The sequence below is a fragment of the Pteropus vampyrus genome, unplaced genomic scaffold, assembly GCF_000151845.1.
Source record: "Pteropus vampyrus isolate Shadow unplaced genomic scaffold, Pvam_2.0 Scaffold17, whole genome shotgun sequence".
In the NCBI taxonomy this organism is placed as follows: domain Eukaryota; kingdom Metazoa; phylum Chordata; class Mammalia; order Chiroptera; family Pteropodidae; genus Pteropus; species Pteropus vampyrus.
Genome location: NW_011888798.1, coordinates 11,628,327 through 11,642,036, shown reverse-complemented (window position 1 = coordinate 11,642,036; position 13,710 = coordinate 11,628,327). Strand labels below are relative to the sequence as shown.

Below are 13,710 nucleotides of genomic sequence, written 5' to 3'. Positions count from 1 at the left end.
GACTGAGAATGAATAACGATTCAAGGAATACCTAATTGGCAAAAGCAAGATTCAAGATTTGACCCAAATCTGTCTGAACTCACAGTTCATGCATTTTCCTAAGTCTACTCTCCTTATGAATATGACATATTACAAATTTAATGAGAGATTCATTTACAAAAGTATATCAGTGCCTAGAATGACAATTCATGCAAAAGGCTTGGTGTAAATTATCATCTTCATTTCACTAAGGGAGATATGCCAACTAAGTATCATCTTTAGAACAGTCATTCTCAAAGTGTGGTTCCCTGGACCAGCAGCAACAGCGTCATCTGGGAATTTGTTAGAAATGTAAGTGATCAGACCCCAACCCAGAACCACTGAATAAGAAACTCTAGCAATCTGTAAACAGGTCCTCCAGGTGATTCTGATACATACTCAAGTTTGAGAATCACTTACTTCTAGGTGCCTTAATTCATTGGCAAGTGCTCCCCTGCCAGGCCATCCAGTGGGGAAAACTGGATGTTTGCTCAAGTCCTTCCTAGTGATACAGGTCTGTGATTTTCCACTTTGTCACAAGCCAACAACCTAGTTAAGCTTTTAATAGAAGCCTTAAGTTCAAAGAAATATACTGGAGGATCATGTAACATGTTTTTTTATTGAAAAATGATGTCATTAATTATTACAAATAGGCATTTTTAAAAGAGATTTTTGTTTTTCAAGAAAACCAACATTCTAGTCATTCCAAATTATTAGGTTCTTAATTATGGTACATTAAATGCCATTTTAAATTCACTGGCAAATATTTGTCGAGCAACTGTGTGCCAGAACTGTTTTAGGAGATGGAATATGATGCCAAATAAACAATGTCCACGCCCACAAGCAGTTTAAGGTTAAACACAATCCAATAATAAGCCAATATAGCAATGTTTTTAAAATGCAAATAAAAAAATCAAGTTATGTTTAAGAACCATGTATCTATAGCATTTTAAGAATCATAAAAACAAACAAAAAGAATAGAAAAGAAGCCTCAAAATATTTACTTAAAAACCCAGTTAGGACTTCCAATTTAAGATTCAGTAAGCACATTCTGTCTCACTAATGACAAAAAATAAAAATAAAATAAAATAAAAAACTGAACAGACTACATATAGCCCTATTTAAGAAGTCTGAAAAATTAAAAAATAGGTAGATTGGGGAGAGTCAGAACTCAAAGAATGACTCAGAAGGCAACATATTTCTCAATTCTTTGTTCCTTTCACATTTCCTGGCTAAGGCTTAAGTACCACCTGAATCCCAAAACCATAGAGCTTAAATGAACAGGAATATATCCAAGAGAAATTATTAATTTTTGGCCAGAAGACAAAGGAAGGTAAGCATCTGTGCACCAGAGAGTATATATGGAAATCTTTTCTTTTCTCTTTTCCTCTCTTTTTTTTTCTTTTTTCAGTATCCTGAGTGGGGCGTTGGTGAAGAGGATGCACTCCTTTCAGGAAGCAAACATTCAGATACTTAAAACTCAGAGAAAATCTTCCTCTCTGATCTGAGGGACTGGGACAGAAGGTCAGAAGAGTGTGAAGAGAATCCCCATTTTTTTTTCTCTATCCTCTTCCCACTTCATGACAAAGGTAAACCCATGTGTGGAAAGCATGCAACAGTGCAAGTACGTTAAAATCCAACTTTGTAGCCAGAATTAGGAAAAGGGACTCCCTCGGAGCTGGTAAGTACAGGGGAAATTACAGAAAGAAAGAAGCTGGAAATGGAATCTTATAATTCTGGGCATAAACCACAGAGGTCAGAAGATAGTGAAAGAGTATTTTTAAAGTGCTGAAAGGAAAGAACTGTTAACCTAGAATTTTATATCTAGTGAAAATATCCTTCAGGAATGAACGCAAAATAAAGACATCCTCAAATGGAGAAAAACAAAGAGAATTTATGAGCAGGCATACTTGTTCTATTTGAAATGCTAAAAGAATTTCTTCAGGAAAAATGGAAATGATGCCAGACTGAAATTTGGGACATCATGAATGAAGAAAGAGCAACAGAAATGGTAACTATATGGGTAAATGTTATATTTCTATTGTTAAGTTTTTAAAAATATACATCACTGTTGAAAGCAAAAAAATATAATATCTGTTTGAGTTTTCGAAGAAGGTACATGTAATACATGTAACAACTACATATGTTGGGAGGTAAAGGGACCCATATGATTGATGTTTCTATGTTCTATTTAAAGAGGTAAAAAACTAACTCTAAATAGACTATAAAAAAATAAGTATGCATATTGTGATTCTTAGAGAAATCACTACAAAATCTATACAGGAACACAGTTAGAAAATGACAGATAAATTTAAATTTTTCAAATAATGCAAAAGAAGGCAGAAAGGGGAAAGAGAAGAATAAAACAGAAAACAAAAGACAAGGATCAAACAGAAAATTAATAATAAAATGAAAGATCTAAATCCAAACATATCAGTAATTACATTAAAATAAATGGTCTAAACACAATGATGAATGAGAGTATCAGATTAAATATCAAAAATATCAGACAATATAGATTTCTGAACAAGGAAAATTACCAGCAATAAAAGGGAATATTATATAATGGTGAAAGTGTCAATTCACCAAGAAGACATAGCAATTCAACATATGTATGTACCTAACAACAGAGCTTCAAAATACACGAAGCAATAACTGATAGGACAGAAAACAGAAATAGACAAATTCACAATCAGTTGGAAACTGTCACATTTCTAATTCGTAAAACAAGTAAAATCACTAAAATACAGAAGACCTGAATAACACTACCAACCAATTGGAATTAGTTGGCATTTATAGAACACACTAACCAACAAAGGCAGAATATACCTTTTTTTTCAAGAACACATGGAACAGTCACCAAGGTAGCACCTATCCTTGGTCATAAAACAATCCATAACAAATTTAAAGGAACTAAAATAATAAAAAGTATATTTTCTGACAATAATACAATTAAAGTAGAAATAAATTACAGAAAGAAATCTGGAAATTTTCCAAATATTTGGAAATTAAGTAACATAGTTTTAAATAATCCATAGGTCAAAGTGTGTGGCACAAAGGACATTTGAAAATATTATATTAAATAAAAATGAAAATACAACGTATCTACAAAAGGGTAGAGTTGTAAAGATTCATAGAGAAAAATTTATAGCATTACATGCGTATATGAGAAAGGAACGTTCTCAAATCAATTATCGAAGCTTCTACTACAAGGAAGTAGAAAAAGAAGAGTAAACTAAACACAAAGCAAGCTAAAGAAATTAAATAAATAAAAGCAGAAATCAATAAAATTGAAATGAGAAAAACAGGGAAAAACAATGTAACTAGAAAATGGTTTCTGAAAAGTTCAATAAAATTGATCAAGCTCCTCTGTCTTGACTGGCCAAGAAATGAAAGAAGATATAACTTTAAAATATCAATAGCAAAAAGGAATATCCCTGTAGATCTCAGACACATTAAAGGAATATTAAAGGAATACTATAAATAACTCTGTATCAATACGTTCAACAATTTTGATGAAATAAACCAATTTGACACAAAATGACACTAACAAAATTCACTCAAGAAATAGACAACTCAAATATTCATATCCATTAAAAAAATTGATTTAGCAGTTTAAAACCTCCCAACAAAGAAAAACCTTGGCTGACATCTCTTCTAAAACAAAAAAAGAACAAACATTTCCTAACTCATTTTATGAGGTCAACATTACCACTAGTTCCAAAACCAAAGACAGAAAAGAAACCTATAGAAGATTACACTCTTGAACACATATGTAAAATTTTTCAGCAAAATATTAGCAAATATATTCTAGCAATACATAAAAAGAATAATACATCCCAACCAAGTCAAGTTCATCACAGAAATGCAAGACTAGTTCAACATTCAAAAATCAATCAGAGTAATTCACCAAATTAACAGACTAAAGATGTAAAACCATATAATTATCTCAATAGATACAAAGACATTTGAAAAAAGTTAATATTCATTCTGGATACAAATTTTCAGTAAATTAAGAATAGAAGAGAACTTCAAAAAGCCTACAGATAACTTATAAATAGTGGTGAAAAACTGAATGTTTTTTCCTAAAATTAGAAATAAGGAAGAATTTCTACTCTCATCACTCCTATTTAACATCATACTGAAGATCTTTGCCGAAGAAATAAAGTAACAAAAATAATTTAAAAGCATCCAGGTTGAACAAGAAACATAAATAATTCTACCAAACAACTTGATAATCTATGTAGAAAATCCCAAAGAATCTACCAAAAAAAAAACAATTCCCTAGAATGATAAGTGTGAAGTTACAGATAAAAGATCAATATAAAAAATGAACTGTATTTTTACATATTACCAATGGACAACTAAAAACTGACATATAAAAAGCAGTTATCATTTACAGTAGCTCCAAAAAAATGAAATAGATATCATTGAGGTGATTCTAAAATTTATAGAGGCAAAGGCATCGAAATAGCCAAAAAATTTTTTTAATGAACAATATTGGAAAATTCAGGCTACCTGATTTTAAGAATTAGTATAACATTACAGTAAACAAGACAGTGTAGTCTTGGCTACACAAATAGACATATAGACCAATGAAGGAGAATCAAGTCCAAAAAATAGACCTATATAAACAAATAACTACAAAAAAATAGCATAAGGGAACTTTTTCAGGGTGAGAAAATGTTCCTGTATCCCAACAATGGTGTTGTTACACAACTTTATGTATTTATCAATATAAATAAAACTGTATATAAGAAGTACATTTTATGCATATACATTTTTAAAAAAATCAATTAAAAAACCCACTTAGTGTTTTGCATCATTAGTTTATATAATTCTATGTAATCTAGATACTGTATAATCCAAAGCATAAACTTTCTAAATGACATATTTTATAACCACATGATAATTAATTCTACATAATGGAAAAGAAAAAAATCGATTGATAGTCAAAGCTTAATATTGCAACACTCTCTACATGATTTTGTTTCAAATAGGAAAAGGGTTCCTATTTTGTAGCAGAGTCAAATTAACAGTGGTTTGCTCAAACTGTGAGATTATTTTGCATTTACCTAAAAGAAGGCTAGAGGTGGGCAGTCTAATGCTACCTGAACTACTTAGATGATAGTGGGTACATGATATTATCAGTGTTTCAGGATTACACTATCTATTGGTCTGCTCTGTAATTTTTAGAGTATAATTGCTTCCACCCTCAAGGTCAGTCATAGGATGTTGTTTGGTGGTAGCACCATAAGATCCACCATAAGAAGCAAGGAAAGTGGAGAAAGCAAAAGATGTGTTGGCTGAATAAGCCCCATTAAAGAGTCTTCCAGGAAGGTTCATGAACAAATTCCACCTGACATCTCACTGACTACCTCTTTCTGCAAAGGAGACTAGGAAATGTAGTTTTTAAAAGCTGCCCTCATTGATATCCTCAACAATATAGAGATTCTCTTAATAAGGATCAGAAAGGGAAGAATGACTATGGGGCAGACAAATGGCAGTGTAGAGATTTGGACAGTCACAAATTTGGTATTAGTTGTCTGGGGAATCTTATTTCAGAAAAATAATTCAAGCCAGTGGAATTTAACAAGAACAAATATAGAGAGCAGTGGATCCCATTCACATATCTATAAAACTAAAGCTATATTTGCAATGTTGCTAAAAGGCAATGTAATACAACAGTTTTTACAAACACAGTTGTTTGAATCTATACTAACAGGCACTCCATTCCTCAAAATTATAGAATCGCTCTTTCTTAGTTTCAAGATTAATGTGTTTGAGCTAAATTCAGCTTGAATTAACCATGGATGTTTCTTCTTCTTCTTGGACTAGAAAAGAGAAACAGAAAGACATATATTTTCAGGCTGATCTTTACTTTCCCATGCAACGATTTCTTGCTCACCCCATTCTAGAAGCTTTGATGTATGCCGTAATGAAAGGTCATTTTACAACTTCACACATTTTGAATGGCAACTCTAGAAAGAATCTCTTTCTGGTAAAAAACAACAACAAACTACACTACTTACTGCTGTTAGCATTTTGTTTCCTGACAACACACACACACGAAAAAAAACAAAAACAAAAACAAGCCTTGATGATAAGACAAAATGTTTTCTCTCAATGTAATTGGTCTTTTGAAACGCAATGGTATATAAAACGCAAGGAAAGGCAGCGCTGGAGGGAAGAAAGCTCTGTCTGAGGCTTTCTTGCCACTAGCCAGCTATTAAAACTTGTACAAGTTATTATTTTTTTTAGCTTCTGCTACTTTTGCACATTCTAGAATTCTCAATTTCTTCTAGAATATAGTGATTAGTTCAACAGTCACAAACAGAACATTAATCCAGTTCTCCTGACGTCCAGCATCTTACCAACTGCATGCTGCTTTTATATCTGAAAAACCCATAGTTTCATCTAAGTCTCTACAGCTGTTTTGCAGAAAAGGGAAGACCAGAAAATGAGATAAGAGACCAACACATGGGTCCCAGCTCTGTCACTAAGTATGGAACCTTAGGATCAGGTTCCTCATCTGTCAGATGAGAGGGCTGTCCTAGAGAGAGCACAGATTCCCACATGCATTTGACTCTGAACTTTGTCAGATATTTTATCTTATAGCAGGGAATATTCTTGGGTCTCCTTTTGGAAAATCTGATCAAAGCTTCCAAAATTTTCAAGTCACAATGCATATAGTAAATGAACATATTAGCATTCTACACTTGCATAAACAGAAACGGATGCTTGGGGCTGGGGATGAATCCACCTGGATCCCCGAGGGCCGAGGGGAATCACTGCCTCAGCACATCTGTAATTCCAGTTGTGTCACACTAGTTGTGAAGCTGGCGTCTAACAGATTTTTAATTCATTACGCAGCACTCTGGAACCCTGGTTCTCATTAGAGCCAGGTCTGGGTGGGGTAATTCCTTCAGGACCTCTGCTTGCTGGACAGTGAAATGGAGAGAGAAGGTGGAGGTGAGGGTGGTTGTCCTAAGAGACTCAAACCAGTATGAAATCAGACAGAAAAGCTGGCTCCCCTTGTGAAATCAAAGGGAGTGAGACAGACCTCTTATCTGCTCACTCTCCCACTCCTAACTCATTATTCTAATACTAAAACCGGACAGACAAGAAAAGAAAACTATAAATATCTCTCTTGAACACAGATGTAAAACTTAGATCCCATTTAGATCACTGACTGCTCTTTTACAACTTCTCTTCCCCCAAACAGCCTTTGCTGTTTATTCACTTCAACCTGATGTCAACCAGATAAGGATTTTGGCCAACAGAGCAGAATGGAATGTTTCGGGTCTCTTGATCCCAAGAGACAGTCCTAGTCTAATCCAGTCAACATTAGATAAATAACCAGTGCTCAAGTAATGACACAGAGATAACAGAATAGGAACAGCAGATTTTTTATATTTTATATGAGACTAAAAAAAAAAGGAGATGGAAGGCAAGGAATAATAATCTGGAGGAACCAGACTCTATGTAACTAGATAGTTCAAATCACGGGATTTTTTTTTTTTCTTTCCCTGAACTAAGTTAGCTTTTATAAGAGAAAAGACACACAACAAAAACTCACTGACATTGGGGATTTATTCTATAAAGCAATTTCCAGAGGCAATCCTAGAATCATTTCATATTCAGCTCAATATTCTATATCTTCCACATCTATATCTTTTGTCCTGTACAATGATAATTGATGGTCAGCATTACAGCCCTAAGGCCCTGCAACACACTGAATCATCAAAGGAGATTCAATTATATTCATAAGACTGGATTTGTTACAGCGGCAAAGGGGACTTGGAGATTAAGAAGGGTTGAAACAAAGGATTTTTCAGTTAACCCTTAGTAAGTCAAAATAAAGGGGAAAAGATTTGATTCTACCCAATAATACTCTGGTTGATGAAGAAAGATTTTAATATTTGGAAGTGCCTAAAGATGAACATTTATAATCTTACAACTCAGCAACTCAGCAACAATTTTGTTGGAATAAGATTCTCTATTTTTGCCCAGCATAAACTCATCCTCAACTTCTAATTGTGGGGGGTTATGTCCTCTATTGTTAGGAATTTTGCATAATTCAAAATATCATGGGTTTCTTTTTGTTTTCACATAAATGATACATGGTTACTTTAGAAAAAAGTATAAAATACAGACACAAAAGGAAAAATCTTTGGGAATTTCACCATCAAGAGAATGTCATTGTTAACATTTGGTGACTACCATCATGTTATTTTATCTAGGCACATCTACACATTTTTAAGTTTGGAAAAATATTTCTATAAACAAATTTAATCTACTTTTTCATTTAATATTTCATTGGAATATCTTTTCATATAATTAAAATTCTTCTACAGTATCATTTTTAACAGTTGCAAAATATTTAATCATATAAGTATACCATAGTTTAACTGCTGCCCATTGTTGAATACAAAACTTTTTCTTGATTTGTGTCTGTGTTAAACAATGTGGTAATTGATAGGCTATGACATAAACTTTGTTCACTTCCATAGAGACCTAACTCCTAGCACAGTGCCTGGCACACTGTAGGCCCTTGATAAACATAGACTGAATGAATGAATGCTTTCTTCAGCATCCTTTCCAGAAGATAATTGATGGAGAGGAGACGATGAACATATTTAGGCTACATAATATTAAAGTGCTTCCAGAAATGTTGGACCAATGTACACTCCTGACAGCACTGTGTGAGGGTTCCCGGAATGAACATTACTTTTAAACGAACGAAAAGACATTACTTGTTATATTCTGAGTAACTAAAAAACATTACTGGGGATGTTTTGGAAACACGTCAGGGAAACTCTGACATGCTCTTCCTTCTTTGGACTGGTGAATGAGATGCATAGCTCACACGATTTACACTGTTCTCTCTCAGTCATTAATCTAAGTTAATCGAGGTAGTCTGTAAGAGTTTCCCATGCTTTAAGTCAGAGCTTGGTAACATCTCAACAGCTGCTTGTTTGGTAAAGAAAATATTATTGGGACAGAGCCACACCCACTGGCTTACCTACTGTCTACAGCTGCTTTTGTGCTGTAATGGTAGAGCTGAATATTTGCAGAGAACAACATCCGGTCTACAAAGCCGAAGATACTTACTATTTAAACCTTTACAGAAAGTGTTTGTTAAACTCATCTTTAAATCACTAATGAGCATTTGAGATTTTTTTTTTCAAACGAAACTAATGATATACCAATAAAAAAAATCAGCTAACAAAATTTTATTGAACACTGTGAGGCATGAGGCCTACTCTCAAGGAAATTAAAATTTAATTGTGGAGACAAAGCAAATAGACATGTGAGAATTAGAGTAAAAAAGAGGCATTGGGAACCTGTGCTGGAATGAAGAGTCTAAGTACTGAAGGATTTCAGAAGAGGGACAGTAAAGGTGCGATTAGAAAAATGGCAGAATTTCACTGAGAAACAAAATTGAATTAGGTCATAAATGAAAAGAGCGTGGGCTATGAAAGAAGAAAAGGCAGACTGTTCTAGAATGAAGAGCATCAGCAGAAGGAGGAGGCTGGACTGCACAGGATAGAGTCACAGGCGTGGCTCTATCCAGAATGCAGGTGGACCAGCATACTGAAGAAGGTGTGATATGGTAGGGTATAAAAGTGAAATGCAGCCATATATTTCAAAGGCATTCATTTTTTATTTAAGGGAACCCCTGAATACATCTTTTACATAAGCAAAGAATCCTTTTATAAAGCAAAATCTTATTGTACAATCTCTCTTGATAGCTCATAATATCTAACTTTCATCCTACTTCCAATTCTAATTGATAATGTAGTTCTCCAAGAATCTGAACCAATGCAAAAACTAAAGTGTAACATTTAAAAAAGGACTAGGAAAAAAAAAAAGAACCTGAATACAATACACAGAAACACAAAAGGACAGGCAAACTGATCTCTGTCACTTAATATTTGTCAAATTCCCTATTTAACAATGTATTTTTCGGAATCTGTCAAAAATACAATATCTGCTTATTTTCTAGTCTCTTTCATATAAGCTAACACACATGCCATTGTAAAATTAATGTCTATAATCTTGCTGTTATAAATTTTAAGATTCAAAATGTTTTTTAAAACTTGTAAAGAAAGATATTTATAGTATGATCATTATTCTTTAACAAATCTTTACTGCAAAGCACACTCATACATGCTATGGGTGAGCAGATAGAAATATGACATTAAATATATTCTCTTTCTCAATGCCTTTTATGCAGGGTACAAGGGTAAGGGAATGACTTTTTAGGGAAATGTGTGTGGGAGAAACTTTTTAGAGAAGATTTCACAGCAGTTTTAAGTGAAGGAAATGAATAAATGTATCAAACTTGCCATTACGGATTTTTGGATCCTGATATAAAATGCTGTAGGTATTTAGCACACACTGTACAAGACTGTATGACTGTTGCAATCCATTATCTTTGTGTTGATACACACCTGGCCTATGTGATATGTTAAAGTAATATATACTCCCATAGGTTTGGATCACAGAAGCAACATGGACAAGACTAAAGATTTTTTATGGAGTTAAAAGTCAAAGCATGTCTATGTCCATGCCACCCTGAACAAGCCCAATCCTGTCTGATCTCGGAAGCTAAGCAGGGTCGGGCCTGGTTAGTACTTGGATGGGAGACCACCTGGGAAGACCAAGTGCTGTAGGTGTAAAAAAAAAAGGCAAAGCAGACTGAATGTGCCTAAAGAGGGACATTTTAGTGCTTTTTAAAAAAATTAAATTTATTAGGGGTAACATTAGTTAACAACATTACATAAATTTCTGGTGTACAACTTTACAATATGACATTTGTATACTCTACTGTGTGCTCATCACCTGCAATCCAGTCTCCTTCCATCACCTTGTATTTCCCATTTTCGCCTTCCTCTCACCCAAAGTGGTGCTTTTCCTCTAAAAGAACATTCATTGGTAGGAATGATGGGGATGCAAAAAACATGTAGTTCATTTTCTCCATCTCCTCCTGGTCTGGAACGCCGTCCCATTTCCTGGGCTGGGGCTAGGGTTTCTGTCGTTCTTACTCCCTTATGCCATGTTCAAGTTCAGTAGGAATTTCACTCCCTTGAGAAACCCAAGGCTGAGAGTGGGAGCTCTCCTTCCTCGGGCACCTGGGTGAGCAGACTCACCATCCTTTCAGGCAAGTTATAGAAGTCGAAACACTTTGAGCTAATGATTCCTGTGAGCCCCAATAGCCTACTGTTTAATTGTGTAATTATAGACAGTTAAAAATGCATGATATGCAGTGGAAAGAAAATAGTTGGTGCTTCGGGAGCCTTTATAGATTACAGTTTATGAAAATTTAAAACGATGCAATATTTATGTGGGCTTGGCTGCACAGAATTTTCATGCATATGCTGCACGCTGTCTGGGGCCACTGTTCCTCCCCAGAAGCCAAGAAAGGCAGAAGAAGATTAGGACTGGTATCACAGTGACTGTATAACTGGGAAAACAGAGCATCTTGAGGGCTCTGTTTCAGAAGACCCTTTAAGTTTCTGTGCCCTGGGGATCCCATCTGTAAATGGTGTTAAGAAAAACCCAGGCAACAATGTTTTAATAACTATTTAATAGTTACTCAGATTCTCCTACATGGACTTTCTTTTGGTGGTCACTTCCGTATAGGCAAAAAAATAAATAAATCCACACTGTATCAATAAGGGTTCTCTAGAGAAATAGAACAAATAGAATATATATGAGCATATTTATTATAGTAATTGGCTCACACAGTTATGGGGGCCAAGAAGTCTCACCATCTGCTGTCTAAGAGCTGGAGAACTAGGAAAGCCAGTGGCGTAATTTGGTCTGAGTCTCGTGCCTGGTGGAGATGAGGGAAGGAGGGGGATGCGGGGAGGAGTGAGAAGGGCTGCTTGTGTAAGTCCTGGAATATAAAGGTCTGAGAACCAGGAGCTGCTCTGTCCAAGAGAAGAACATGGGGCTCCTGATTCAAGCAGAGAGAGAAAGTTCACTCTTCTTCCACTTGCATTTTTCTTTTGGGCCCTCAATGGGTTGGATGCCCACCAATGTATGAGGCAGATAGATCTTCTTTACTAAGTCTACTGATTCAAATCCTAATCTCTCCCTGAAACACCCTCACAGACGCACAGAGATAATGTTTTACCAACTATCTGGGTATTCCTTAGCCCAGTCAAGTTGACACATATAATTAACCATCATGCACACCAAGCTAAAAGTACCTTAGATAGTTTGGGAGATAAAGCATCGTATTAGCAACCATGCATAGGCTACCTGTCTGCCTTAAAAGTCAAGCCCACTCAATGGCTTGTCCAGCATAGAGCCATCCAGTCCACAGGCAGCAATGGAACTAGAATCTTCAAGAATACACTGGGGCTTGAGGAGGGAGGTACGGAAACAGCATTAAGTGGTTACATCACAAAAACGTAACAGTTGGTAAACACCTGCAGCTGAAGTAAAATTGTCTTCGGTGAGGGTCCCTGAACTGATCCTAAAGTGTTTGCAAACCTGAATCAAGAGCAATAGGTTGGCATGGACCACAGCAACTTACCAGATAGGAAGTTATCAGGATACGGTAGGTACTGATGACCAAGGAATAGACTGAGTTCTGCAGGGAGTACAACATACAAACAGTGCATCTGAGTGGGAAAGAAACTCTCACCATTCATTCATTCATTCATTCATTCATTCGTTTGTTCACTCGTTCTTTGTTCATACATTTGTTCGTTCATTCTTTCTGTCATTCGAGTCACCAAAATCTAAGATCTCACTATGTTAAGATTTATGCTAATTGCTGGCAGATACAACACTCATCTTTGAACTTGGTTCTTAAAGATTCACAGTCAACTGAGGAAGAAAGGCAAAAGCACTTTTTTTTCTGACTACCCAAGATACACGAGAACAATTCTAACAAGGTCAGAGGATCTTGCATAACTTTCAGGAGGAGTCAAAGGTGACTCCTAAGAGAAGCTGACATTTGAGGAGGTGTTTGAAGGATGAATAGGAGTTTCTGAGCAAAGAAACTGAGAAGGAGCTCCCTGGCAGAGGGAGCTGTATTCAACAAAAAAGGAAACTTGAAGAACACAGTGCAGTGGGGAACAAGCATGTCATCCAGAGTGTCTGTAAGAAAAAAGCAACAGGAGAGGAAAAGTGGTAAGAGAGGCAGAAACATGCCTACGAATAGCCTTGAATGTCATATTAAAGATAATTCAATGTATCTGGAATGGATGGGTAGTATACAGTTTCACTTTGTACCTGCCATCACCATTTAGTGTAATGACATTACAGAAATATGTATGATACACACAGAAAATACATACCTGGTAGAGACAAAACATCATGGATATTTGGAGCCAAACAGATGTGTTTTCAAATCTAGATTCCATTTACTAACTGTGTGACCTACAGCAGGTTTTTAAAACCACAGAATTTTGATTTTCGTATCTGTAAAACACAAATAATGCAAGCTTTGTGGGGCTGATTTCAAGAATAAATGGGATCCATGAGAAAATGCTTAGCAAAGTGTCTTCACTAGACTCCGAATCTCTTTTCTTGCCTTATCTGCCTTTATTACATCTAAGTAGTATCTGTCTCTGAGCTTTGGTGCCAAACTCAATCTCAACCCCTGCCCTTCAATGGGAATAAATATATAAACTAATAAAGTTTCTGCCCCTAAAAGCCACCTCTTTCAAG

At 35.4% G+C, this 13,710-nt stretch overlaps 1 protein-coding gene and 1 pseudogene across 2 annotated transcripts in view; one reads left to right on the top strand and one right to left on the bottom strand.

The window, feature by feature from the left end:
• Window positions 1–13,710, bottom strand: part of NCKAP5 (NCK associated protein 5) — a 720,600-nt gene that overhangs the window by 397,610 nt on the left and 309,280 nt on the right. The window lies entirely within an intron of this gene.
• LOC111736106 lies at window positions 10,582–10,700 on the top strand (annotated as a pseudogene).